The 27,778-nt window shown below is 45.3% G+C and overlaps 1 protein-coding gene and 1 non-coding gene across 9 annotated transcripts in view; one reads left to right on the forward strand and one right to left on the reverse strand.

The window, feature by feature from the left end:
- The window catches only part of DTNB (dystrobrevin beta), a 241,174-nt gene that overhangs the window by 107,759 nt on the left and 105,637 nt on the right, over window positions 1-27,778 (forward strand). The window lies entirely within an intron of this gene.
- Window positions 532-603, reverse strand: TRNAG-UCC. Its single transcript has one exon. It is a non-coding gene; the product is annotated as a tRNA-Gly (tRNA).

The raw sequence follows: 27,778 nt of genomic DNA on the forward strand, positions 1-27,778 counted from the left end.
CGGGACGGCGATATCGGAACAACGGGGATCGTAGGCAGGTAAGTGAAAGTTTATTTTCTATTTTTTTACAGCCCGGGCACAGCGGGGGTTAAAAGTTTTAGGTCAGAGAACTCCTTTAATGTGTGTGTTGAGTTATTTTGAGGGGACAGCAAATTTACACCGTTATACAAGCTGTACACTCACTACTTTACATTGTAGATACAAAGTGTAATTTCTTCAGTGTTGTCACATCAAAAGATAGAATAAATGATTTACACAAATGCGAGGGGTGTACTTACTTTTGTGACATACTGTATGTGATCTCCCGCACACAGAGGAGTGTACTTACTTTTGTGAGATGCTGTATATATTTATTGTAGTCTATAAGTGGTTACATCACACATGGCGTGTGCTGAGGTCTGCAGCAATGAAGGATTTTTGTATTTGAAACTAAATCTAGACAGTTGAGGAGGTGTAATGTTCCACCGCTAATATACTCCGTATTGACCTTGTATATCGCTTTTCTCTCTGAGGACTCCAAGTATTGGAGATGGTGTTGGCCGGGAATCGAACCCGGGTCAGCTGCTTGGAAGGCAGCTATGCTTACCACTGCACCGCCAACGCAAAAGTAGCATGTAGTGTAGAAGGAAACCGGAGTACCCAGAGGAAACCCATGCAAGCACAGGGAGAACATGCAAACTCCATGCAGATAGTGTCCTGGTCAGAATCTGAAACAAGGACCCTAGTGGTGCAAGGCTAACCCCTAAGCCTTTGTGCTGCCCATATGCGGCCTCTGTTCTCTAAGGCTCGCCCCACGCTGAGCGGGGTAAATCACGTATGTTCACTTAAAGTACCTTCACAAGAAATCCAAACTTATCCTAAACAACAATATATAACACTCCTATAATAAAACACACCCAAATAACAAGAGTTCCCCCAAATTAGCAACACAATGGAGCTAAATATTCCATTCACCCTTAGGCCTCATTCACACGAGGGTATTAATCCGTACCCCATGGGAGGGCCCATGTTTACCAGAATGGGGATGCACTGATGTTCCCAGCATCCCGTGTAGGCAGTCCCATTGCTGTCAACTGGGGTGCAGTGACTGTACCCAATGTGGCATCTGTGTGGGTGCGGTGCACGGCCCGAACGCACCCAGGGTCCGTCCGTGCAACTGCACCAACATGGATGTCCTTTTTGGGGTTTAACACAGCCCCCACACAGGGTACAGATTCATACACCCGTGTGAGTGAAGGCCTTAGACTTCTCATGAAGGACCTCACTGGCGGGAAGAGTTCTCATTTCTCCAGCAGAGAAAGCCTAAAGAAAGCTGAAAAGACTTATCCCACCTCTGAAGACAAAAAGAGTTCCAACCTCCCCTTATAGCCGGTCCAACACACTCCTCAAAAACATACGACTCCAACCTCCCCTCATAGCCTGGTCCCAACACACGCCTCAAAAACATACCGGACCATCAACCTCCTCATAGCTGGTCCAACATACACCTCAAAAAAATACTGGCCCTTTAACCTTCACTTATAGCCAGTCCAACACACGCCTCAAAACATCCGGCCTTCAACCTCCTCTCATAGCCGGTTCAAACACACGCCTTAAAAAATACCGGCCTCCAAACTTCACACCATAATCAATTACTTTAGGTCGATCGACAATACATAGATCAAACATATCACCTGTAAAAACGTGCTTAAGATGTTGGTGGTAACAGCCTGCTAGGGCCCGGGGGGAACCAAACCGTGTCCTCCAAAAGCTACCTCATATCCAAAAGTTGCCAAGAGTGTAAATGTAGACCATTATACTTTAAGGTTAATCAAAAATATCACATTCTAAGGGAAAGGTAGAACAAGGTGAGGGGGAGTATGGAGGGGCAGAGAGGGAGGAAAGTAGGGGGGATGGAAAGTTGCGGGTAAGGAAGGTATGTGGGGGTTCCCCCAAACCCTCACCCCTTCTTCCTCCAACCTTCCCTTTTCGCCCCTTTCCTCCTCTCTCCCTCTTCCTTACTCCCCCTTTGTTCTACCTTTCTCTTTAGAGTGTTATATTTTTGATTAACCTTAAAGCTTAATGTCTACATTTACACTCTTGGCAACTTTTGGAGGGCTTGGTTCGGTTCCCCTCGGGCCTAGCAGGCTGTTTACCACCAACATCTCAGACACTTATTTTTACAGGTGATTATGTTTGGGCAATGTATTGTCGAACCTTAAAGCTTCTGCAGAAGCTGCAGAAAGGTAAATAGAGGGCTGATGGGAAGACCCTCCCTCCAGTTACTGGAGTGGCAGCCGCCACCAGTGTAGGGACATGTGTTGGTACAGCCGTACCTGGTCCCTGGGAGGGTTCCTCCGACTTTTTTGTTGAATTTCTTCTAGGAACAGCCAATTGTCTTGTTTGTCCAGCTACATTGATGGTGATTCAGAAGCTGCAGAAAGGTAAATAGAGGGTTGATGGGACGATCCTGCAGTTACTGGGACCTGTGTTGGTACAGCCGTACCTGGCCCCTGGGAGGGTCCCTCAAACTTTTTGTTGAGTCTTCTTCTACATGCCGTTTGGCGATAATGGTCTTTGTGACAGATTGCCCTCTGTATTCTTCCAATAACTGAATCCCCTACCACTAGTATGTGCCTATCCTTTCTGGTAACCTTGCACACATCTTCGTCACATGCTGATGGAGTCTCTGTGTGAAAGTCACATGCTAGTAAATTCTTTACGCGATTGTCACATTCTGGAGGGGTCTCATTGTGAACATCACATTCTGGAGGAGCCTCATTGTGAATGTCTCATTCTGGAGTAGTCTTGTTGTGAATGTCACATTCTGGAGGAGTCTTGTTGTGAATGTCACATTCTGGAGGAGTCTCGTTGTGAATGTCACATTCTGGAGGAGTCTCGTTGTGAATGTCACATTCTGGAGGAGTCTCGTTGTGAATGTCACATTCTGGAGGAGTCTCGTTGTGAATGTCACATTCTGGAGGAGTCTCGTTGTGAATGTCACATTCTGGACTAGTCTCGTTGTGAATGTCACATTCTGGAGGAGTCTCGTTGTGAATGTCACATTCTGGAGTAGTCTCGTGAATGTCACATTCGGGAGGAGTCTCATTGTGAATGTCACATTCGGGAGTAGTCTCGTTGTGAATGTCACATTCGGGAGTAGTCTCGTTGTGAATGTCACATTCGGGAGTAGTCTCGTTGTGAACGTCACATTCTGGAGGAGTCTCGTTGTGAACGTCACATTCTGGAGGAGTCTCGTTGTGAACGTCACATTCTGGAGGAGTCTCGTTGTGAACGTCACATTCTGGAGGAGTCTCGTTGTGAACGTCACATTCTGGAGGAGTCTCGTTGTGAACGTCACATTCTGGAGGAGTCTCGTTGTGAACGTCATATTCTGGAGGAGTCTCGTTGTGAGCGTCACATTCTGGAGGAGTCTCGTTGTGAGCGTCACATTCTGGAGGAGTCTCGTTGTGAGCGTCACATTCTGGAGGAAGTCTCGTTGTGAGCGTCACATTCTGGAGGAAGTCTCGTTGTGAACGTCGCATTCTGGAGGAGTCTCGTTGTGAGCGTCACATTCTCGAGGAGTCTCGTTGTGAACGTCGCATTCTGGAGGAGTCTCGTTGTGAACGTCGCATTCTGGAGGAGTCTCGTTGTGAGCGTCGCATTCTGGACGAGTCTCGTTGTGAGCGTCGCATTCTGGAGGAGTCTTAGTGGGAAAGTCTCAACAGAAACGTTGCACACTGAAGGAGTCTTCATGTGAATGACACGTGGTTGATTTAAAGAAATTCCCAACTTTTGGGCTATTTTCTTTGCCAACAGAGCTGCACCCTGTTCATTTAAGTGCAGTCCATCCCTGCTGTAGAGCAAGAAACCAATTGAAAAGTCAGTCCAGGTCTCCATGTAGCCAAACCCCTGCTTCTGCACCAGTTATTCAGCCACCTGCTAAGCTCCCTAAACTCCTGCTGCCTCCTTGGTGTGGCTCGAGGTACAGGCAGTATTTCTGAAATACCGCCTTGAGGTTCTCTTCAGTATAGCTCCTAAGTCCCTGAAATCATTTTGTAGGGCGCACCATTTTCTTCTAATGTTGTCGTTGGTTCCAATATGTACCATGACAGCTGGGTCCTCCCCAGCCACATCCAACACTCCATCCATCCGATCTGCAATGTCCCAAACTCGTGCGGTCGGGAAACAATATACTGTTTGTCGATCACCGTCATTCTGACAGATTGCCCTCTCTGTTCCTCTAATGACAGAATCCCCTATCACCAGGATCTGCATATCCTTTTCTGTAAGCTTGCCCTCATCTTCATGGGAGGAGATATTCCTATGACTGTCCTGTTTTGTTGGTGGGTTCCCAACATGTGCTGGATTCTCAACATGAATGTGACATTCAGGTGGTGTCTCCATGTGAACCTCACATGCTGGTGAAGTCTCTGTGTGAACCTCACATGCTGGTGAAGTCTCTGTTTGAACCTCACATGCTGGTGAAGTCTCTGTTTGAACCTCACATGCTGGTGAAGTCTCTGTTTGAACCTCACATGCTGGTGAAGTCTCTGTGTGAACCTCACATGCTGGTGAAGTCTCTGTGTGAACCTCACATGCTGGTGAAGTCTCTGTGTGAACCTCACATGCTGGTGAAGTCTCTGTGTGAACCTCACATGCTGGTGAAGTCTCTGTGTGAACCTCACATGCTGGCGAAGTCTCTGTGTGAACCTCACATGCTGGCGAAGTCTCTGTTTGAACCTCACATGCTGGCGAAGTCTCTGTTTGAACCTCACATGCTGGCGAAGTCTCTGTTTGAACCTCACATGCTGGTGAAGTCTCTGTTTGAACCTCACATGCTGGCGAAGTCTCTGTTTGAACCTCACATGCTGGCGAAGTCTCTGTTTGAACCTCACATGCTGGTGAAGTCTCTGTTTGAACCTCACATGCTGGTGGAGCCTCAATGTAGCATTTATATTCTGTCTCGCTCACTAGGGCAGTTCTGCCTTGTGAGCTGTCTCTGCAGTAAATACTGCGTACATCTGCAATTAAAAAAGAAGAATCAGGTTTAGCACTTTCACCATATATATATAAATATATATATATTCTTAAATTATACAGAGAAAATTTCAAAATTCCAATGCCAGGGACAATAAATAAACCCAACATGACAGAGACACAGGGATCACTAATGGTGGCCTTCCTATAAAAAATTCTGGTTGCCTGGCAGTTATGCCAACCCACTAAAATGAATGGAGTCAGAAAGGGAACTGGTTCTTAATTTTCAAATGCGGGGGAGTAATCTACAGTGCTTCTGTTTCTTATTATTAAACACCCAGCCTCTATGGGTGTGGGGGGGGGGGTAACCTCTAATCAATATCTATTTCCATTCCTATACATGTGTAACTTTGGACTCCAATAAAGATGTTTTTATAACAAAATATTTTTTTGTGTGTTTTGGCACCATTAAAACGTTTGTTATCCCCAAAAAATAAATAAAGATCCTGTTCCTTTAAAGTCTGTTATAGTGCTTGTGCTGTGTATGAAATATCTGGCTGATCCTACCAGTGTCTACCCTCCCCCTCTCTGCACTGACTCCCATGTATCAGGGCTGCAGAGTTCTGACACCGGAGTCAGTACGTGTCTCCATCATACACTGCTATCTGCATCTCTCCCTGTGTCTCCTCCTCCCCCCCCCCCTCCCTGTACAAGTCTCCATCATACGCTGCTATCTGCAGCTTTCCCTGTGTCTCCTCCTCCCCCCTCACCCTCCATGTACATGTCTCCATCATACGCTATTATGTGCAGCTCTCCCTGTGTCTCCTCTCCCTCCCTGTACATGTCTCCATAATATGGTACTATCTGCAGCTTTCCCTGTGTCTGTGGACTGTGGACCGATGAGGTTAAAATGTAACTTTTTGGCCGGAATGAGCAAAGGTACGTTTGGAGAAGAAAGGGCACAGAATTTAATGAAAAGAATCTCTGTCCAACTGTTAAGCATGGGGGTGGATCAATCATGCTTTGGGGTTGTATTGCAGCCAGTGGCACAGGGAACATTTCACGAGTAGAAGGAAAAATTGATTCAATAAAATTTCAGCAAATTTTGGATGGTAACTTGATGCCATCTGTGAAAAAGCTGAAGTTAAAGAGAGGATGGCTTCTACAAATGGATAATGATCCTAAACACACCTCAAAATCCACGGGGGATTACAAGAGGCGTAAACTGAAGGTTTTGCCATGGCCTTCACAATCTCCTGACCTCAATATAATTGAAAATCTATGGATAGACTTGAAAGAGCAGTGCGTGACAGACAGCCCAGAATCTCAAAGAACTGGAAGACTTTTGTAAGGAAGAATGGGCAAAGATACCTCAAACAAGAATTGAAAGACTCTTGGCTGGCTACAAAAAGCGTTTACAAAGGGGGCAGTAAAAGATATTAACTCTGCAGGGTGCCCAAACTTTTGCAGATGCCATTTTTTTGTTTTCTGTCAATTTGAAAGTGTAAATGATGGAAATAAAATCTAACTTTTTTTGACATATTATAAGAATGTCTAATCTGTAATTTGATGCCTTTTGGAGATTTTCCTTGTCTTCGTTATGCACATTAATACAAATTTTTACCTGGGGTGCCCAAACTTTCGATCCCCACTGTATGTTACAGGTCTGCTTTCCATGGGGAATAGGACTTTAGCTGCGGGGATATGTGATAAAGGGGGTGACCTTGCTAGTTGTTTTCAGTGGAGGGATTTTGGTCCACCTCGCCTTAACCTGCCTGGTCTTCCTGTATTGGAAAGGGTTGTACAAGTCCCGTGTAATAGATGAACCTCTAGAACTTTTTTTCTGCCATGTCGTATAACCAAACAGTCATCCATTGTACTTCACATGAGAATAATTATCTCTCACAGAATCGATTGCATATTGACAAGGATTTCACGCCCAATTTCCTCCCTTTATTTCCTCTTTTATTGCATCATTTTTCTTTACCAGAGGCAGAGAGTTCTCCTTGTGATAGATATATTGTGCGGTTTTCTCATTATCCATCTCTCCGCTCTGTATAATTCTGCTTCTGGATATCCTTAACAGGGGTTGGGATAAGCTGGAACACTGCCAGAGGTGTTCGAGTAGTTGCAGCTAACCGTAATGTATAGTGTCCAGCACCCCATTACATAGGTGTGCATTGGGGTGTTGAATGTCAATCTACAGCACATGTACCTGCAGTGGGTTAGTGTGGCACGTGTTGTGGTGTAAATGAGCCTTTATGAGAACACAATGGGGTTGATTTACTAAAATGGAGCATGCAAAACCTGTGCAGCTGGCATAGTAGCCAATCGGCTTCTAACTTTAGCTTGTTCAATTAACCTTTGAAACTAAAACCTGGAATTGGTTTCTGTGCAGAGCTGCACCAGATTTTTCACTCTCCTGTTTTAGTAAATCAACCCCACTTTAGCACGCTGTATGGGAAGTCGCAATTTCATACATTTTATCCAATTCTAAATTTGAAAAAAATGTATGGTACCTTCCTCAAAAACATTACACACGCTGAAGCCGCGTAAACATTGTAGCCTTGACCTTTTCAAATGGAACTGTATTTCAAAATGGAAGATTTGCTGTGTTCTTTATGCCTACTCCGTATTCTGAAAACTACATTTTTGGCCGAAATTCCACCTGAAAATAGAAGTGCCTTTTTGGTATGTGGATGTTTGATAGCCTAGAATCTTTGTTTGCAGTGTGACATCTAAGGCACTGCTGCCTCTGACTGCTACTCTCAGAAGGTTTGAAGTGAAATTTAGTGGTGTGCTGCTCACTGTTCTCCTTGCTGGAGAGGAAGGTGTACCTGAGGAGCTGCAGTGCAAGGATCTCCCTGCTTCTGCTTTATTCATTGTGTGTGTGTGTGTGTGTGTGTGTGTGTGTGTGTGTGTATATGTATGTGTGTATGTATGTATGTGCCTCTTACCTCTCCACGCATCAGTTCACTAGTCATCAGAGGGAGGTTCTGGCATGAGAAAGCAAAGTCCTGCTTCTATTAAGATGGTCACTACCACAAAGTCCTGCTTCTATTAAGATGGGCACTACCACAAAGTCCTGCTTCTATTAGGATGGCCGCCACCACAAAGTCCTCTTTCAATTAGGATGGCCGCCACCACAAAAACCTGCTTCTATTAGGATGGCCGCCACTACAAAGTCCTGCTTCTATTAGGATGGCCGCCACCACAAAGTCCTGCTTCTATTAGGATGTCCACCACCACACAAAGTCCTGCTTCTATTAGGATGGCCGCCACCACAGAGTCCTGCTTCTATTAGGATGGTCGCCACCACAGAGTCCTGCTTCTATTAGGATGGCCGCCACCACAAAGTCCTGCTTCTATTAGAATGGCCGCCACCACAAAGTCTTGCTTCTATTAGGATGGCCGCCACCACAAAGTCCTGCTTCTATTAGGATGGCCGCCACTACAAAGTCCTGCTTCTATTAGGATGGCCGCCACTACAAAGTCCTGCTTCTATTAGGATGGCCGCCACTACAAAGTCCTGCTTCTATAAGGATGGCCGCCGCCACAGAGTCCTGCTTTTATTAGGATGGTCGCCACCACAAAGTCCTGTTTCTATTAGGATGGCCACCACTACACAGAGATACAGTGCAGAGCAAGGCAGTGGTAATTCAATAATGAAGAAAGATCAACTGCACGGAGCCCACAGATAATACTGGTGACTAGTCCTTTGTCTTCCTGCCTGCCTTTGTATGGGAACAGCTTCCAGAGCTCCATTTTCTTGTTTCCCTCATGCATATAGACTTTCACACACTCCTGAGTCTTTAAGCATAAAATGTCTGGCAACTTCTGCACCTGGAGAGCCTCTGGGTCATGTACAGCCATCAATGCAAATGAATGGCTGTACATGACCAGCTGCTTCTAAACGCTGATGGTTTCTGCATCAGTGTTTACCTGCAAATACGCATATAGTGTATATCCCCGAATATACATGCTTGGGTAAATGCTGATGAAGAAGCCATTAATGTTTACAAGCAGCTGGCCATGTACTGTCATTTACTTGCATTGATGGCTGTACAGTACATAACCTCGCAGCTCTGCAGGCGCAAGAAGATGCTAGACATTTTATGCTTCAAGACTCAGGAGCATGTGAACTTTCATGTGTACAAGGCCCTAAAAAGGAACCTGTATTGGCACAGGAAAGAACTGGACATTTTACTCTGCAAGACTTAGGTGTGAACTCTGTGTGCACAAGGCTAACAAAGATGCAAGTAGGACTTTTGTCTTGGACAAGGCCTTCAACCACCCAGACACGGCTTTTTTAAGCTAAACTACATGGTCAAGTTTATGTGCATTTGATGATGCAAACCACACTGACGAACAAACACAAAGCCATCCTCTTCTGTAGAGCTCATTGCTGCTACCTTACTGAAATAAAGCTTGTTGGAGAGTCCTGAATGCTGCACTTGGCCTGCGTTTCCCCATTTAAGTCTATTGAGGTCTACTCGCTCTAATAGAAGCACAATGCGTTTTTTCATAAGTAAATATATATCTCTGCGCTGGTCTGGAACTGCTGCAACCCAAATCTTTTGAAGGAATAAAGTAAACAAAACGAAACTGATGTGTGTTAATTTGGTTGAATATCACATTGTGAAGACAATTCTTCCCAAGTGCTCAAACAAAAGTTTTTATATAGATATATCTAAGTGTGTGTGTGTGTGTGTGTGTATGTGTAAAATATATATACTGTATATACGCGAGTATAAGTCGATGTACCTAATTTTACCACAAAAAAATGGGAAAACATATTGACTTGAGTATAAGCCTAGGGTGTCCATCTGCATGCCTCACTGTGTCCATGTGCATGCCTCACTGTGCCCATGTGCATGCCTCACTGTGCCCATGACTAGAGTGACGTTTAACATGGGAGTCTATGGAAGGGGTGCCCGGCTTTGAAAAATCGGTGCTCCCCAGCCGTAGGTCCCCCAGACAACAAACTTTGCACACTTGATGAGAAATGGGGCTACATGTGTGCCAAGTTCCGGGCCCAGGGGACCTACGACAGCCGGTACCGGGTCCCCAAAATCACCGGAGAAATTACAGTTAAAAATGGGAGTCTATGGAAGGGGTTCCTGGCTTTGAAAAATCGGTGCTCCCCGACTGTAGGTCCTCCGGACAACAAACTGTGGACACTTGTAGAGAAGAAATAGGGCTGCATGTGTGCCAAGTTCCGGGTCCAGGGGACCTACGGCCGGCAAGAACCGGGTCCCCAAATTCCGGGAGATCAGGTGCAAAAAGGTGACTCGAGTATAAGCTGAAGGGGGCATTTTCAGCACAAAAAAATGTGCTGAAAAACTCGGCTTATACTCGAGTATATACGGTATATGAAAAAATTCTGTGCAGAAAAAAGGGGGATTAAATAAATAAACTCAAGTCCATAAGTAAAACCACACACCTAATGAAAAATGACAAATGTGTAAATATATTCCACTTCGTGACTACCAGTGTTCAAAAAAAGGTGTTCCATCCACAAGAAAAGAGGGTGGCTTTTTTACCATTTCTGATGGATCCCTATTACAGAGATCAAGGAAGCTTGTGCAGGAATAATCGCAGGTGTAGAGGTTTCAAATGGCATGTCTTGGTACGCTTGCAGGGATGAGCTCCATGTATTTAAGGATCATATATGAAAAGGGAGAAGCCTCATAGTGTTACAACTTTTATTTCAAAAAGGTATCGGTAAACGTACATTGAGTCTCCATTTCCAAGTAGACGACAGTTGTATGGAAACGCGTCAGATCGGAGAGTACTTGCAACGCTATCTGAGCAAGTTGGCAGGTTGACACCGCCGCTAGGAATTATTCATGCTTGAATTTTTTAACCGCAATGTAAGGTTTATGAAAATAAAAGTTGGCTGATTTACACAGAGACTTCTCCCTTTTCATATATGATCCTTGGATACATGGAGCTCATCTCTGCAAGCATATCAAGAAATGCATTTTTTTTAGCTTATCTGCACAAAATAAATGCCAAAAAAGTTAGGGTGAAAAGCAATAATAACATATTTTCGAAGAACAATGCAAGCACACATTACCATGCAAAAAGGCCAGAGAACTATATGACGCACCCTATGGATACAAAAATTATGACTGAACAGTTCAGCCCAACCGATGCCTTGGCGATTTGAAAATGGTACATTTTCACATGAGTTTTTCTGCAATTTAAGCACTTGCTTTCATTCATATTGTTTGGTTTGCTTGTGCATGCTGTTTATTGTCATTTAGGGCCATACACGTGTTATGCTTTGTATAATACACTCCCATTGGTGTGTGTTGTAAAGGGGCAGTGCCATGCGTTGTTACAACGCTTCACATGTTTTTTTTTTTTGTTTTTTTTTTACCTTTTATTAAAATGACAAAACAATTAATTTCATCAATTTCTATGCACATAAGGTAAATTGCCTTGTCCAATGCATATGGTGTGACTGTGCCCATACTGCAACAAAATAGTTCAGTCTTTAAATAGCATGCGAAAATTCACCAATATGCAAAAACAATAGAAAGGTGTGAAGAGGGCCGAGACTACTGTTAATATTTTTTTTTTTTTTAAATAATGGAGTGTATGCAGTGAGTGGGAGTTGCACAGTGTCAGGGAGTACAGCGTCTCAAAGGGGTGCAGGCATTTTTCTCTGTCGCCGTGCGTCGTCGTCCTCTCTGCAGGAGACGAGAGTTCACAGGAGCTGTGCAGCGTTATCAATCGGTTAAGTGAGAGGCGAGTTTGTTTTCCTGATAATAAAGGAATTCTGCATTAATTGTACTATCCAGAGATTGGGGTATTGTTGTGCTAGTTCTATTTATAGGTATAGAAGAGCATGCCGCAATGCAGCAGGATTGGGGGGCCTTTTTGTTTATCCACCCCCTGTTCTTCCTGTCTGATATACAATTTCCACCATCCAACACAATTCTTTATACTGTCTACATACCACACTATGCTACAGCCCATACAACCTCAGTATTAAAGGGTCCACCCAAAAAATATTTTAATTTATAGGGGAAGATTTTCGCATCCACATCGCTTGTGTGGATGGTGGAAATCTGTCCTTCCATTTTTTTTCCCCCCGGTTCTACCTATTGGTTGAATAAAAAAATCCCAAATTCTCCAGGTATATCCACCTTCAGTTTGCAACCAGATTAAAATCCCCTGGAAAGAAAAAACTGGAGAATGGAAGGTGAAATCATTAGCCTATCTGATAAATAGTGAGAAGATTCTCCTGTAGTGCAGAGCGGATGGGGTGATTCTACTCAAGGAAGGGCCAAGTCTGTCAAACATTACCCAAGACTGCAGACTTTGACATGTGCGAGGAGGAGGAGGAGGAGGGCATGAAATGTGACTGCAAGAGGGGAACAGACAGACCAAGGACAGAGACTGTGTGACCAGGAACAGATGGACATAGGACAGAGACTGTGGCCGGGAACCAGAGGACGGTGATTGTAAGCCGAAAAACAGGCAAAGGACAGCCACTGTGGCTGAGAACGGATAAACAGAGGACGCAACTGTGGCCAAGAAAGGATGGACAGAGGGCAGTAACTGTGGCTGGGGTTGGACGGACAGACAACAGTGACTACCAAAGAGGTAGAAGTGTGGCTGTGGCCTGGTCACTGTCATAGGAGACTTCACCAATCACTGTGGTAACTTCTGTAGACCCATTCTTCTACTTTACAATATCCAATATATCAACTGTTTTGTCATGAACTGTCATAGTGTATATTTGATAGATGGTGGATATACTCTGTACAGTGACACTATAGACATTATCGATTATAAAAAGCTTTACAAAATGTATTGAAATACAAAATCATCATACACTGTTGTCATATATTGCAAAACGGTCCGGATTGATACACATACATGTGATGTGTTTACGTTAATCTGACGCATTTTAGGGGATTTCAAATCTTTCTTCAGGGGTGTGAAGGACATCACATCTCTATGATCAAATTAAATAACATTATACATCATGTTCACAAATAAATAAGTTTGCAGATATTTTATATTGATTTCTTTACTTACAAGGAGATATCAGTAATGTACACAGAGAAGAAGCCATATTACTTAAAAACGTGCGATTATTATCAACCAATGCACCAATTCGAGCTGCACGATTCTGGCTAAAATGAGAATCGCGATTCTCTTGCTTAGGGGATAGATCACGATTCTCGCGGCGTAACATCTTTCACATTAAAACAAAAAAAATTGGGCTAAATTTACTTTTTCGTAAAATTGCATTCAAAAGACTGCTGGGCAAATACAGTGTGACATAAAATATTGCAGCAATTGCCATTTTATTCCCTAGGGTCTCTGATAAAATATATATAATGTTTGGGGGTTCCAAGTAATTTTCTAGCAAAAAATATTGATTTTAACTTAAAGTGGAGCTCCACCCAAAAATAGAGCTTCTGCTTTTCGGAAACCCCCCCCCCCCCCTCCGGTGTCACATTTGGCACCTTTCAGGGGGGTGCAGATATTGCACCCACTTCCGGGAAACAACTAGTGCAGCAGACACGCCCCTACCCACACACCCCCTCTCGCTGTCTCCTGGGGAATACACTGTTCCCAGGAGAGAGCGGGGACCAGTGACGGCACGGCACGGCTCGCTACTCGCGAATGCGCAGTAAGGTACCAGGCAGTGAAGCCACAATGCTTCACTTCCCGATTCCCTAACCAAGGATGGCGACGGGTGCTGCCAAGGGACGAGCGATTGCTTGACATCAAGGGCACGCTGGACAGGTAAGTGTCCATTTTTTTAAAAGTCAGCAGCTGTAGTATTTGTAGATGCTGGCTTTTAAAAAAAAAAAAATTGGCGGAACCTTCACTTTAAGAAACAAGTGTCGGAAATAGATTTGGACTTTAAATGGTTAAAATTCCTGCATTTACACACAGATTTGCTCTAAGAAGGAAGTTGGTTACAATGTTTCATGTTGTTACAAACTTGGCAGACTGCCCAGATTTTACACAAATAAGTTTATCCCTTTGATCCAAGAAGGAAGCATTAGTTACAATGTTTCATGTTATAAACTTGGCAGACTGCCTGGATATTTTCTTTTGACAGCTGAGTGAGCAGATAAGTCTCTCCACTTGTTATATGAAAGAATTGTCAAACTCTGCATTGGAGATCGTCAGGGGGGTTGAATCGAGATCACGATTTTTTAAACAATTAATTTTGCAGCTCTAGCACCAACCATGGACTTGGGCCTCCAAACCCAACAGAGCAGGAGGGAGTCTATGGCAACTACTAGAGTCAACAGATGCAGATCCTAGAAAATGGACATGGTTATATATAAGCTTTTAAATATATACTATGTCAACTATAGGAATAACTACACTAATAAGAAGCAGCTAATATAGCGATCCTACCCCTGGTGTGTATAGACATAAATGACGGGGACTTTTGTATTTTGTGTGTATCAGATCAGCCATGCTGGTTAATCACTTGTGTGGGCTGTGCTGTCTCCTTCAAGGACCACTTCACCTTCAGTTAAGGTTACTTTTCTATGCAAATGAGGCAGTTAAATGCATGTGCAAATGTTATACTTTTACCTGCAATACACATCATATAATAGGGGTGATACAGTCATTATCTTATAAAAGTGAGTACTCCCCTCACATTTTTGTAAATATTTTATTATATCTTTTCATGTGACAACACTGAAGAAATGACACTTTGCTACAATGTAAAGTAGTGAGTGTACAGCTTGTATAACAGTATAGATTTGCTGTCCCCTCAAAATAACTCACTCAGCCATTAAAGTGGAGTTCCACTTTTTAGATGCCTTCAAAGTGTTGTTGCTAGGCAGAATAGTTAATCTTCCCACTTCCTGCACTTAGGTGCTTAATGCTTCCTAACCTACACCGCACAGACTCCTGGGAATGTAGTGGGTGTAACTTTCCAGGAGTCTGTGCACTCCCCAGTCTCAAAGAATCATGTGACTTGGACAGCACAGGTGCTGAAACCTGATCTGACACTGCTTGTGCAGCACTGAGCATGTGCGAGATCTGCAAGGCTGAAATCCAGGAAGTCATACAGTCTGGCTTCATGATGCCCACACTTAAGATGGCCCCAGTCAATTTCTATTTTATAAAGTGTCTAAATGCTGTAACAACCTAACAAAACGGACCTTAGTTTACAGACTAACTTTACTAGAATACATTAAGCTTGTGTATTACAGGGGTATTTATATTTAAAAAGTGAAATTGTGGCCGGAACTCCGCTTTAAGCTTGTGTATTACAGAGGTATTTATATTTAAAAAGTGAAATTGTGGCCGGAACTCTGCTTTAATGTCTAAACCGCTGGCAACAAAAATGAGTACACCCCTAAGTAAAAATGTCCAAATTGGGCCCAAAGTGACAATATTTTTTGTGGCCACCATTATTTTCCAGCACTGCCTTAACCCTCTTGGGCATGGAGTTCACCAGAGCTTCACAGGTTGCCACTGGAGTCCTCTGCCACTCCTCCATGACAACATCACGGAGCTGGTGGATGTTGGAGACCTTGCGCTCCTCCACCTTCCATTTGAGGATGCCCCACAGATGCTCAATTGGATTTAGGTCTGAAAACATGCTTGGCCAGTCCATCACCTTTACCCTCAGCTTCTTTAGCAAGGCAGTGGTCATCCTGGAGGTGTGTTTGGGGCCGATATCATGTTGGAATACTGCGCTGTGGCCCAGTCTCTGAAGGGAGGGGATCATGCTCTGCTGCAGTATGTCACAGTACATGTTGGCATTCATGGTTCCCTCAATGAACTGTAGCTCCTCAGTCCCGACAGCACTCATGCAGCCCCAGACCATGACACTCTCACCACCATGCTTTACTGTAGACACACTTGTCTTTGTATTCCTCACCTTGTAGCTGCCACACACGCTTAACCCCATATGAACCTAATACATTTATCTTGGTCCCATTAGATCACAGGACATGGTTCCGGTAATCCATGTCCTTAGTCTGCTTGTCTTCAGCAATCTGTTTGTGGGCTTTCTTGTGCATCATTTTTAGAAGAGGCTTCCTTCTGCAACGACAGCCATGCAGACCAATTTGAATCAGTGTGTGGCGTATGGTCTGAGCACTGACAGGCTGACCCCAAACCCCCCCCCCCCCCACCCCTTCAACCTCTACAGCAATGCTGACAGCACTCATACTTCTATTTCCCAAAGACAACTTTTGGATATGACGCTGAGCATGTGCACTCAACTTCTTTGGTCTACCATGGGAAGGCCTGTTCTGAGTGGAACCTGTCCTGTTAAACCACTGTATGGTCTTGGCCATTGTGCTACAGCTCAGTTTCAGGGTCTTGGCAGTCTTCTAGGCCAGTGATGGGAACCTTGGCTCCCTAGATGTTTTGAAACTACATTTCCCATGATGCTCATGCACTCTGCAGTGTAGTTGAGCATAATGGGAAATGTAGTTCCAAATCATCTGGAGTGCCAAGGTTCGCCATAACTGGCCTAGGCCATCTTTATGTAGAGCAACAATTGTTTTTTTTTTCAGATCCTCAGAGAGTTCTTTGCCATGAGGTGCCATGTTGAACTTCCAGTTAAAGCGGAGGGCGACCCAAATTTTTATTTTTTTAAAAGCCAGCAGCTACAAATACTGCAGCTGCTGACTTTAAAAAAATGGACACTTACCTATCCAGCGCACCCGCGATGTTGGCAGCCGAGGCCACGCAATCGCTCGTCTCTCGGCTTCCCCTGCTGTCATCCTCGGTGAGGGAATCAGGAAGTGAAGCGTTGCGGCTTCACTGCCTGGTTCCCTACTGTGCATGCACGAGTAGCACTGCGTGCCCCCAATGGTCCCCGCTCTCTCCTGGGACCAGTTTGTTTCAAAACAGGATCTGTTAGGGTGCCTTGAGGACTGGAGTTGAGAATCACTGGTATAGAGGATACAACGCTCTAGCATGCACAGGTGTGAACTGTACACCGAAAGATGAGGGAAAATAGTCCTTACCATGCCATTCAGGTTATTTTCTACTGAATGTAGGTGCAGTGCTTCCCAGTTTAGCCATGTTTGCGTTTAGAAGCGTTTAAAAAATGTTTTTTCATTTTTTAAATGGCCAAAAGCGAAAAACGCCTATAAACGAAATACTGCTAAACGCGGGTTACCCGCGTTTAGCAGCTGAAACGTGGAAATCTTCAGCGTCTGAACCCATTTTTTTGCTTTCAAAGAAACGCTGTTAAACGCAACTGCCTAAAGCGGCAAAAAAATAGACTGTGTACATGGTCACATAGGATAACATTGAATGAGGTTCAGAGGCAGTTGAAAAAGCGTCTAACTGCCTCTGAATGTACATTTAGCAGCGTCCCATGTACATGGGGCCTAAGGGTTTTTCAGTACCACTACTAAATCTCTGCCGTTAAAGAGCACACATGAAAAACAAAGGTGGGGGATAAGGTTCACCAGTAGATCATCCTTGAGGGGGGTATGATATGAGGTATAACAGGGCACGGTTAGCGCCCTCAACTATGTACTCCGACAATAATCGTAGTTAAAAATCAGAATATGGCCCAGTAAGGTCTAAGTAGGATGTTGAGCCATTAAAGAGGAGCTTCTGTCTCCTGTGGAAAAAAAAAACTGTAGCTTATGACTTTAAAAAAACAGCCACTAACCTGTCCCATGATCCAGTGGTGTGCTCACCTGAGCCGGTTTTACCTGCTGTCTTCTTTCCTCAACGCCGGCATCTTAACTATAAGCACCTGGCTGTGACAGCTTGCGACTTCACAGCCGGGTGCCCACTGTGTATGCGCGAGCAGCGCTGCATATCGTGAATGGTAAAACAGCCTTCTGGGACCTGTGATGTGACTCGGAAGACTGCAGGGGGGAGGGAGGAAGGAGGACTTCCGAACGCCTAGGTGGTCGATGCAGAAGTGGGAGCAGGTACCTGTCACAATCTGGTACCCATGCCCCCCCCCCCTCTCAAAAGTGCCAATTCTTCAAGACGAGTCCCTAAAGCGGAACTTCCCGTCTTGGGTAGGAAGCTCCACTTTAACTAATGTCAGTCACACTGGCTAAGAAGTCCCTGAGGGCTAATATATGTTGCAAAAAGGGTACACACTGTAGACCGGAATAAGGGGAAGGCAGTGGTGGACGTAAGGGTTTAAGAAGGCCTCTAGCTTCTAAGTCGGAGTGCTTTCAAAGATGCCTCCCCTGAGTGTAATGAGAATGGCCGGGCTGGGTTGTATTTCATCAATTCCGGAAGCATAATGCATCCAGCAAGCCCATATCTTGGTAATGCATTCCCTTAAAATGGCAATCCAATCCTCTGCATCCAGATTTAGATTTTTAAACTGAGCTTTGGGAATTAGTTCTTCTACCATCAAACCAGCACCAGAATAGCACCATTTCCTACTTGCCCCTCTTCTTTGGAAAAATGCTGTATTTGTGTCTTTACAGTTAACCGGTTATCCCTGAATGCAGGACTGCCAAGAACCACTGTGCAGAGGACCCAGACTTGCCCCTTGCTCCATCAGTACTACATACTTTGTTATGTGAAGGACCCAGACCTGCCCCTGATTCATCAGCACTAGAGACTTTGCTATAAGATGATTCTGACCCACTCCTGCTTTACCAACACTACACAATTTGCTATGTATAGAACTGTCTGACTTGGGGGCCCCTGCTAGTTTGAACAGGAGACACAGGAGTACAGAGTGGCACGAGTGCTTGTAAGCCTTGCAGGTGTCCATGCTGGGAAGGTGAAGTCTCCAAAAGGCTTCAGTAGCAGGCAAGCTAGTAGGCAGCACACTTTGGCAGGTTGGTGCTGGCGACCGCGGGCAGGTGAGATGGTTGGGGGTAGCAGAATTTAGGTCAGTCGGAAACAGCAGCGTGGTAGTCGGTACCGGTGACAGCAGGCAGAGTCAGGCAGGCTGGGCCATACCCAGACAGGATGAATCGGGTACTGTCAGGAGCGTGGTCTGGAAACAAGCTGGGTCTGGGACTGATCAGAGAAGCAGGAGTCAATAGAGCAGACAGAAGCATAGGTCAGGGAACAAGCCAAGGTCAGTGCAGGTGGTGTTCAGAGAATAGTCAAGACAAGCCAGGTCAGCAACCGGAATTGGGATACAGGAGGCTGAAGACAAGGCATCACTGATCCTGAGCACTGGCCCAGTTTAAATAGCCATTTTGGCACCAACATCTGAGTGCCAGCGAGCACAGGTATGCGCATTAACAAGTGCCCAATTCCTGCAAGTACGAAAGGGAACGTGTATTAGCCTGTGCACAGAAACCCGTCCAGAGGAGCGATCTCGTTTTTTGGTATGCCCTTCCTTACAAGGATCCAAATCCACCCCTGCTTGACCAACACTACAGAATTTGCTATGTGGAGGTTTCAGACACACCCCTGCTTCACACTACAAACTTTGCTATGTGGCGGACCCAAATCTGCCTCTGCTTTACCAACACTACAGATTTTGCTATGCGTAGGACCCAGATCCACCTCTGCTTCGTCAACACTACAGAATTTGCTATGTAGAGGTCTCACACCAACCCCTGCTTCACCAACACTACAAACTTTGCTATGTGGAGGCCCCAGACCCACCCCTGCTTCACCAACACTACAGACTTTGCTATGCGGAGGACCTAGATCCACCCCTGCTTCACCAACACTACAGACTTTGCTATGCGGAGGACCTAGATCCACCCCTGCTTCACCAACACTACAGACTTTGCTATGGGGAGGACCCAGAGCTGCCTCTGCTTGACCAACATTACAGACTTTGCTTAGTGGTCAGCTTGACCGCACTGACCATTGAGAAACTCTTCTTTCTTCTGGGACTCTGTACCGGGAAAAGCAGCCACAGATACGTTTCCTACTGGCCAGCACCAATGAGGGCTTAGCGTTGCAAGCATTATGATGGATACTCACTGCAGGGTATGCCGACAGCACAGGCCATCATGACTGCTATGATGGCCTGTGATAGCCAGAATATTTGGAGTTCTGCTTTTATTTTTTTCCTAAAAAGGTGTACGTACCCTTTTTTTTAAAGAAGCGGCATCAGGGGACTGGTTACATAGGTGGAGGAGTAGGGAAGCCTTGCAGAGCATTCCTTATCTGCACGAGTAAACGAGAATTTTTGTTTTTGGTGTGCACTCCCTTTTTTTTCCTGTAATTTGGGCTTTTACCATGGGAAAATACATACTCCATGCAGGATGGGACTGAACCCGGGAGCTTGTGTAGGAGGAGGGGGTGATGGAAGACCTTGTATAGTGTGTAGGGTGTGAGATGCATTGTTCTGTAAAGATTTTTAGGTAGATTCAGGTCTGTTCGCGTAACTTTGCGCCGGCGTAGCTGAAGGAATTTAAGCTACGCCGCCATAAGTTAGCGAGGCAAGTACATGATTCACAATGTACTTGCCTGCTAAGTTACGTCGGCGTAGCCTAAATCGGCGGGCGTAAGGGCGCCTAATTCAAATTTGTTTGAGGGGGGTGTGCTTTATGCGCATGCGCCGGGCGCCTACATTACCCAGCGTGCATTGCAGCTAAGTACGCCGCACGGGCCTATTGATTTTGACGTGGACGTAAACGACGTAAATCCTGATTCACGGACGACTTACGCAAACGATGTAAAAAATTTGAATTTCGACGCGGGAATGGCGGCCATACTTGACATTACTATTCCAATAGGACCTAGCTCTAACTTTACGCGGCCTATCTCTTACATAAACCGCGTAAAAGTACTGCGTCGGCCGGGCGTACGTTCGTGAATCGGCGTATCTCCTCATTTACATATTCTACGCCGACCGCAATGGAAGAGCTACCTAGCGGCCATCCAAAATATTGCAACCTAAGATAGGACGGCGCAAGCCGTCGTATCTTAGATATGTTTAAGCGTATCTCTGTTTGAGCATGCGCTTAAACATAAGTCGGCGTAGATTCTGAGTTAGGTCGGCTTATCTACTGATAAGTCGGCCTAATTCTTACTGAATCTACCTATTTGTCTACATGGACCTCTGGATGGCCAAACGTGACATTTGTAGTGACACCTTAGCCATCCGTAGCTCCCTGGTATAATTATGCATGTTAATGGCCTCGCTAGAGGACCATAATACACAATTTATTCTGTTCTCTGTATGACTGAGTGATCAGCGTGCTGGTAATTTACTGTATGAATCTGCAGTCTGATAATGAGCAGATTTGTTGCCGCTGACAGACCACATTAATTTTATTACCTCTGGAGCTGTGTGTGTTTAATAAACCTATAGATGTTATGCAATGCGCAGCACCCGGTCTACAGGCGGGCAGGCAGCGATGTATGCACTCACCCCCACGCACCCATCACTGTACACATGTGCAGATACATGAAGCCCTATAGAAGATTAAAGCTGACCTCCGGCCTTCCCTTCAGTCCTTTTCTTTTTTTTTTTTTTTTTTTTTTTTTCATTTAATGTTTTATTTTATTGATGAAGAAATAAAGTAATACAATGTACAACATGAAGCTCTCAGTACATTCCATGGCAAAAAGTCAGCGACAAATAAATAATGAAGATACAATCCAAACTTCAATTTTCATTTTAGGTTAATCTAGCACCATAAAGGGAGAGCAATTAAAATATAAATCGATATCCCCGTAGGAGATCCCCTACTCAACTATGTGTAGGCTGGGCTGAAGAGGGGCGGGGAACCCAATCAACGCTTTCCGTACAGAGTCTCATCCGACACCCCGTAAAGGGAGCAAACTGTGTCGGATAAAGGGATAGCACAACTTAATATTGATAAGAGACTTCTGTGACCCCAGATAACCTAGGACCCCTCCCAAAATGTGGAAAAGAGCGCTAGACAACCCGTCCCTTCCCAAGGGACGTGTGAAGAGAAAGACCTCCCACTCCCCACCATACTCTCCCCCTCCCCCAGGGCGCTCCCATGAAAGTATTGCCTATTAACAGACTGGGATTAATAACTAAATCAAAAATCTCAAAGAGGAGATTGTACCAAAGTTAGCATAAAAGAAGGAGAGAAAAAGAAAGAGAGGAAAAAAGAAAGAACAAATGAGAAAAATTGATTGCCAGTAGGCCAGTTAAGTACCCGAAGGGGACGGTGCATGACCCGGCGATAGGGATACGCCAACATGTCTGGCCCAAGGCTCCCATGTGGCCTCAAATATATCACTTGTATTAGAGATAGAGCTGACCATTTTTTCCTGTGTCATGATCCATGAAATCTTCCCCTTAGCTGCCAAGAAAGAGACCCTAGGTTGCTTCCAGGCCGCCGCCAAAGTGGTTTTAGCTCCTATGAGCATGAAAGCTATCAGTTTTTGTATGGGTTTGGAGACCTGAGGAATTTCGGAGCCCAGCAGAGCTATCTGCGGAGACTTCACCACCGGTACCCCCGTGACTTTTCTGATAAGGCAAAAGATTCTGTTCCAAAACCCCCTGATTCTGGGGCACTCCCACCAAACGTGAAGCATCGTGCCTTGGGCTTGGCAGTTGCGAAAGCATAACGGGGAAGACGTAGGAAACATCGCAGCCAGCCTACTGGGGACCAGGTACCACCGCATCAGAACCTTTGTGTTAGCTTCAGCTAATGAAGTATTTACTAAACCTTTGAAAGATTTCAAACCTACCTTGTGCCATCTACTCAGGTCCCAGGTCATCCGCAGGTCTCTCTCCCATGCCTCCATGTATGAAAATTTTGTGGAAACCTCAGATAAAGCTATATATATTATAGATATTCCCCCCTTGTGTTCCATCATTTGTTTACACCAGCTTTCGTAACTAGTAAGAGTTGCGTACCTGAAATTGTCAGTCCAGAAGGATGACACGAAGTTAAAAATTTGGGTGTACCGGACTCTTTCCGATAGAGGCAAGTCAAGTGTCCTCACACAATGTTCCAGTGAAAGTGGGCCCGTGGCTGTCAAAAAGTCGCCTATTCTATAGATCCCTTTGTCCAGCCACCATTGGAAAGCTGAAATGTCCATCCCTATAGGAAACTGAGGGTTGAGAAAGATCCTTGTCAAAGGCTTAGTCTCCGAGACCAAAGAAGGAAGGTGTCTCAGACCATCCCAGAGTCTGAAAGATTGCGACAATGTGGGGGATAGTATTGAAGGTCTAGATTTTTGGGGAGACCAAAAAAGGCTCTCTATCGAAAGATTAGGGATCGCCAAACCCTCCATGTCTATCCACTCTGGCTTTTCACATTCCGCAAAAATAGCAGAAAATTGTGCTAGTCTGGCAGCTTGGTAGTATTTAAACAGGTTTGGTAGTCCAAGACCTCCTTGTGTTCTGAGCCCGTATAGGACATTTTGTGCCACTCTATAACCCTTGCCCTCCCAAACGAATTTCAGAATTTTACTCTGTAGTGGTCTGAGTTGGTCTTTTTTAACAGCTATTGGTAGAGATCTGAACAAGTAGAGTAACCTTGGTAGGAGGGTCATTTTGACTGCGTTAACTCTACCTGTCCAAGAAAGTTTGTGTCGAGCCCACGTCTGTAGATCTAATTCTAGTTTACGAAATATAGGGGGATAATTAGCCTGGTAGAGATGTTCAATTTTGGTTGTGAGGTTTATACCTAAGTAACGAATGGATGATTCGGCCCACTGGAATTCAAAATAGGGTTTCAAGTGATTGATCACTGAGGGGGGGGTGGAGATGTTTAAGGCTTGGGATTTATTCCAATTAACCCGCAAACCCGAAATCTTCCCGAAAGACTCCAGTAAGTTGCAAAGAATTGGAAGAGAGGTGATCGGGGAGGAGATATACAGAAGAAGGTCGTCTGCAAAGAGGGCGCATTTATGGATTTGGGAACCACATGATACCCCCCTAATATCCGGATCCGACCTGATCGCAATAGCAAGTGTCTCAATCGCTATTGCGAAGATCAAGGGGGACAAGGGGCAGCCCTGTCTAGTACCCCTAGCAATTCTAATGGAGCCCGAAAAAAATCCCTGTAGTTTGACCCGTGCACTGGGTTCAGAGTAGAGAGATTTCAACAATCCCCGGAATTGTTCACCAAAGCCCCAACGCCGCAAAATCTCGAAGAGGTAATACCACGATACAGAGTCGAACGCCTTTCGTAGGTCTAAAGAAAGGAGGAGTCCTTCCTGCCGCGGGTTCCCGTCCCAGCCCGACTGAAGCAGAGAGATAATATCGATTGCTCGCCTCACCTGGTCAGGGCCCTGCCTACCAGGGACGAATCCAACCTGGTCCCTATGGATATAAATTTTTATAAAAGAATTTAACCTGTTGGCTAGTATCTTGGACAATATTTTTAAATCGTTATTGATTAGGGAAATAGGTCTGTAATTTTCAACGAGCTCTGAATCCTTATCTGGTTTGGGGATAACTGAGATAAACGCCTCATTCAAATTCGGGTGCATGGATCCGCCCTCCCTCCCCCGTTTTGAATTAAAAAATTTAGTGAGGTGAGGGGCCAAGGTTTCACAGAAAGTCTTGTAATATGGGACTGAGAAACCATCCGGTCCAGGGGCCGAACCATCCTTAAGTCCCCTAATTACCTCTATAGTTTCTTCTGTGGAGATCGGTGCCTCCATCAAATCTACATGACTCTCCTGTAGGTTCGGGATCACTAACCGGTCCAAAAAGGAATTGACCTCGGAGTGTCTGGCCATCCCCGACCCCCGATATAGGGAGGTATAAAAGGTTTCAAATTCTTGCAGTATGCGTTTAGGGTTAAGGGTTGTTGTCCCGTCCCTGGTCTTAATCTTAGGCAGAGCAAACGTTCGGAACCTCGGCGAGAGCTTGGTGGCTAGCATCGTGTTCATTTTGTTCCTGTATAAATAAAATCTAGCGCTGGACCAATTTAACGATCGTTCCGCCCTAACCGTCAAAGCTAAATTTAAAGCTAGTCGAGCGGCATCAAGCTGCGGGGCCTGAACCGTCGTCTGGTCCTTCTTATGTTGTCTGCGCAGGGTTAAGAAATCTTTCTCAAGCCTCATCACCTCCGCAGACTTTTCCTTCTTTCTTTTAGAGGCTATCTGGATGATCCTGCCGCGAATGGTAGCTTTATGAGCTGCCCACAATATCTCGGCCGAGGTCCCTTCAACGCTGTTAAACCCAAAATATTCCTTGATGGCCCCTTCAATCTCTAAGACCACATTAGGGTCGTGTAGTAAAGTTTCGTTTAATTTCCAGTGTGATTTGTGAGGATCTGAGTTTTGAGTTTGTAGCGAGCAAACCACCATGGAGTGGTCCGATAGGGCTGTGTCCGTTATGTTAGCTTTCGTAATCAGGGGAATATGTCTAGCAGATATAAATATATGGTCAATCCTAGAGTACGATCGATGCGGATGGGAATAGTGGGAGTAGTCCTTTTTGTTTGGATTGAGTTCCCTCCAAATGTCTACCAGGTTATGCTGATATATCAGTTTTGCTATGTGTGAGCTGGCTCTAGTTGGGCGTGTCAATGCTGTAGCTATAGGTTTGGATTTGTCCAAGCTTAGGTCGAATGCAATGTTGGAGTCTCCTCCGCACACTATCATTCCCTCCAAGAGAGGTTCTAGGGTATCAAACATAGTTTTAAAAAATTCGGTCTGTCCTCTGTTGGGAGCGTAGTATGAGATAAATGACACTAGAAGTTCATCCAATTCCCCCTTAACCAACAGGAACCTACCATTAGGATCTCTATGAGTCAGGAGCGGGTTAAATTTGCAGGATTTCGCGAAAAGGATAGCCACCCCTCTCGTTTTATCCTCGGCGTTAGCCAGAAAAAATTGTGGGTATTGCGCATGAAGAAAGGAGGGCGTGTAAGTGGCCGGAAAATGTGTCTCTTGTAATAAGACAACTGACATCCTCCGGGAATGGTAAGAATGAAACACCTTCCTTCTCTTGACGGGTGAATTCAAGCCCTGAACATTGTGTGAGGCAACTCTAACCAAGTTCGGCAAAGTCGAGTTATGTGGTGAAGTCATTGGGAGAACAAAGTGGGTGCAATTTGGAACTTACCCCATCAACATGGAGGCATGGGAGACAGCAGAGCGGAGCAGGAACGGAGCCGAGGCCTGGAATACTATAGGCAGGATGACATAAGCACGGACTGGCAATCAAGAAAAAAAGGTTAGTGAGAAGAGAGATAAGAGAGCAAACAAAAGAAGAGATAATACATTTTAAAATATAAAGTATGTCCTCACAACGAACGTGGAAGGGATAAAGATCCGTTCCACCTTCGTCAGTCGAACCAATAACGTAGCCCTTAACTCGGGCTACAGGACCAAACCCCGACAGCGACATAGTCCCCGTCCAGGGATGATCTGAGGCGCAAGGCAACTGCCTCAGCCCCTATCAACCCTTTAGAGTCAACAAGGAGATGATAGCTTATCATATAACACTCTAAATGTATACTATCACGATACATGAAAAAAATATACGGATCACGGTCAGTGCGGAGAACATAAAACTAGGAAACAAAACAGTCTCAAAAAAAACTGTATGGGGATTTCATGGGTCCCCAGCCACGGATAGGGTACCCATAACCATTACACCTAACAGGTATAATATCCTCCATTAGAAACACCAAGCGGAGGCAAACTCCAGAACAGTGAGCAGGACCGCTATGATGATTATTTCAGGTCTTTGTGGTATCTTTGGTGCGTCTGCTTTTGCTCGTGTGCCAAGTAGGGGATAAAGGACTGGCCGGGGTGGGCCGTTTGGATGAACCTGGTGGAAAATTTGACGTGTCCATTGCTGAGTCCAGCGAGATCAGTTTCAAGGCTAGCAAAATTTTTTCTCCTTCAGATAGCGTGGTGAAGGCGTGGGTTTTGCCCTTGAAGGCGAATTTTAAGGCAAACGGAAATCCCCACCAATATTTGATGTCCTTTTGGGACAAAATCAGCAATAAAGGTTTCAGCGATCTGCGTCTTTGTATGGTAGCTGCAGAAATGTCAGCAAAAATTTGAATATCCTGACCCATGAAGGATATGCGGGGTTGCTGACGGGAAGCCCTCATGACCTCTTCCTTCACTGAGAAGTAATGGGGTTTTACTATGATATCCCTGGGAGATCCGTCCTTTCTCAGGGGGCCCAGGGACCTATGGGCCCTGTCCAGCTCCAGCTTGTGGGGTGCAATAGAGGGGATCATGCTTTTGATGAGGTCCTGGATAGCTTTGGGGATATCTGTAACGGATTCAGGGAGACCCCTCACCCTAAAGTTGTCCCTTCTGGAACGATTCTCGAGGTCGTCAATTCTAGTAAGGGCCACGTCTAGTTGCTCTTGAAGTGATTGTATTTGGTCAGTGTTCTGGTTAGTTCTGGATATAGTGATGTCCAATTTATTTTCTATGATCTCCATCCTGGAGCCCAGATTCTGGAAGTCAGCATGTATTTCCTTAGTAATATTAACTGCTGTTTGGGCTAGCCCTCGTTCAAGTAGTTCAGAGAACTTCAAAAAGAGCTCCCCTGCATTCTGAGGTATTTCTGATTCTGAGTGATCAGCAGCCATGGTGACTGGTGAGGCCTGTGTTGCACCTTGTGCCTGGCCAGTGTAGTGGACCAGTGTGGGGTCTGACTGGGGACCTGAGGTGGCTGCTGAAGGTGCCAGGGAGCCTGGAGAGCCTTGGGCCAGCAAAGGAGGGAAGTTTAAAGTAGCAGGGGCGATCACTTGCCTCAAGTCAGCATTTCCTCCTGTGTGAGGTATTTGTAGCTGAGGCGCGGCCGCCATCTTGGAATCGGCCTGAGTTTCTAGCGCCGTGTAACTCGCCCCCAGGCCCCTCCGGACCGCTCCGCTGTACATGGGGGGCTCGACCGAGCGTTCCCCAATCGAATCCGACCCTCCGGGATCTTGGCACCGCCGTGAAACCGGTGCTAGGGCTGACGTGGAGCTGAGGCAGAGCGGAGCTC

This window comes from Rana temporaria, chromosome 4, assembly GCF_905171775.1.
Source record: "Rana temporaria chromosome 4, aRanTem1.1, whole genome shotgun sequence".
NCBI lineage: Eukaryota > Metazoa > Chordata > Amphibia > Anura > Ranidae > Rana > Rana temporaria.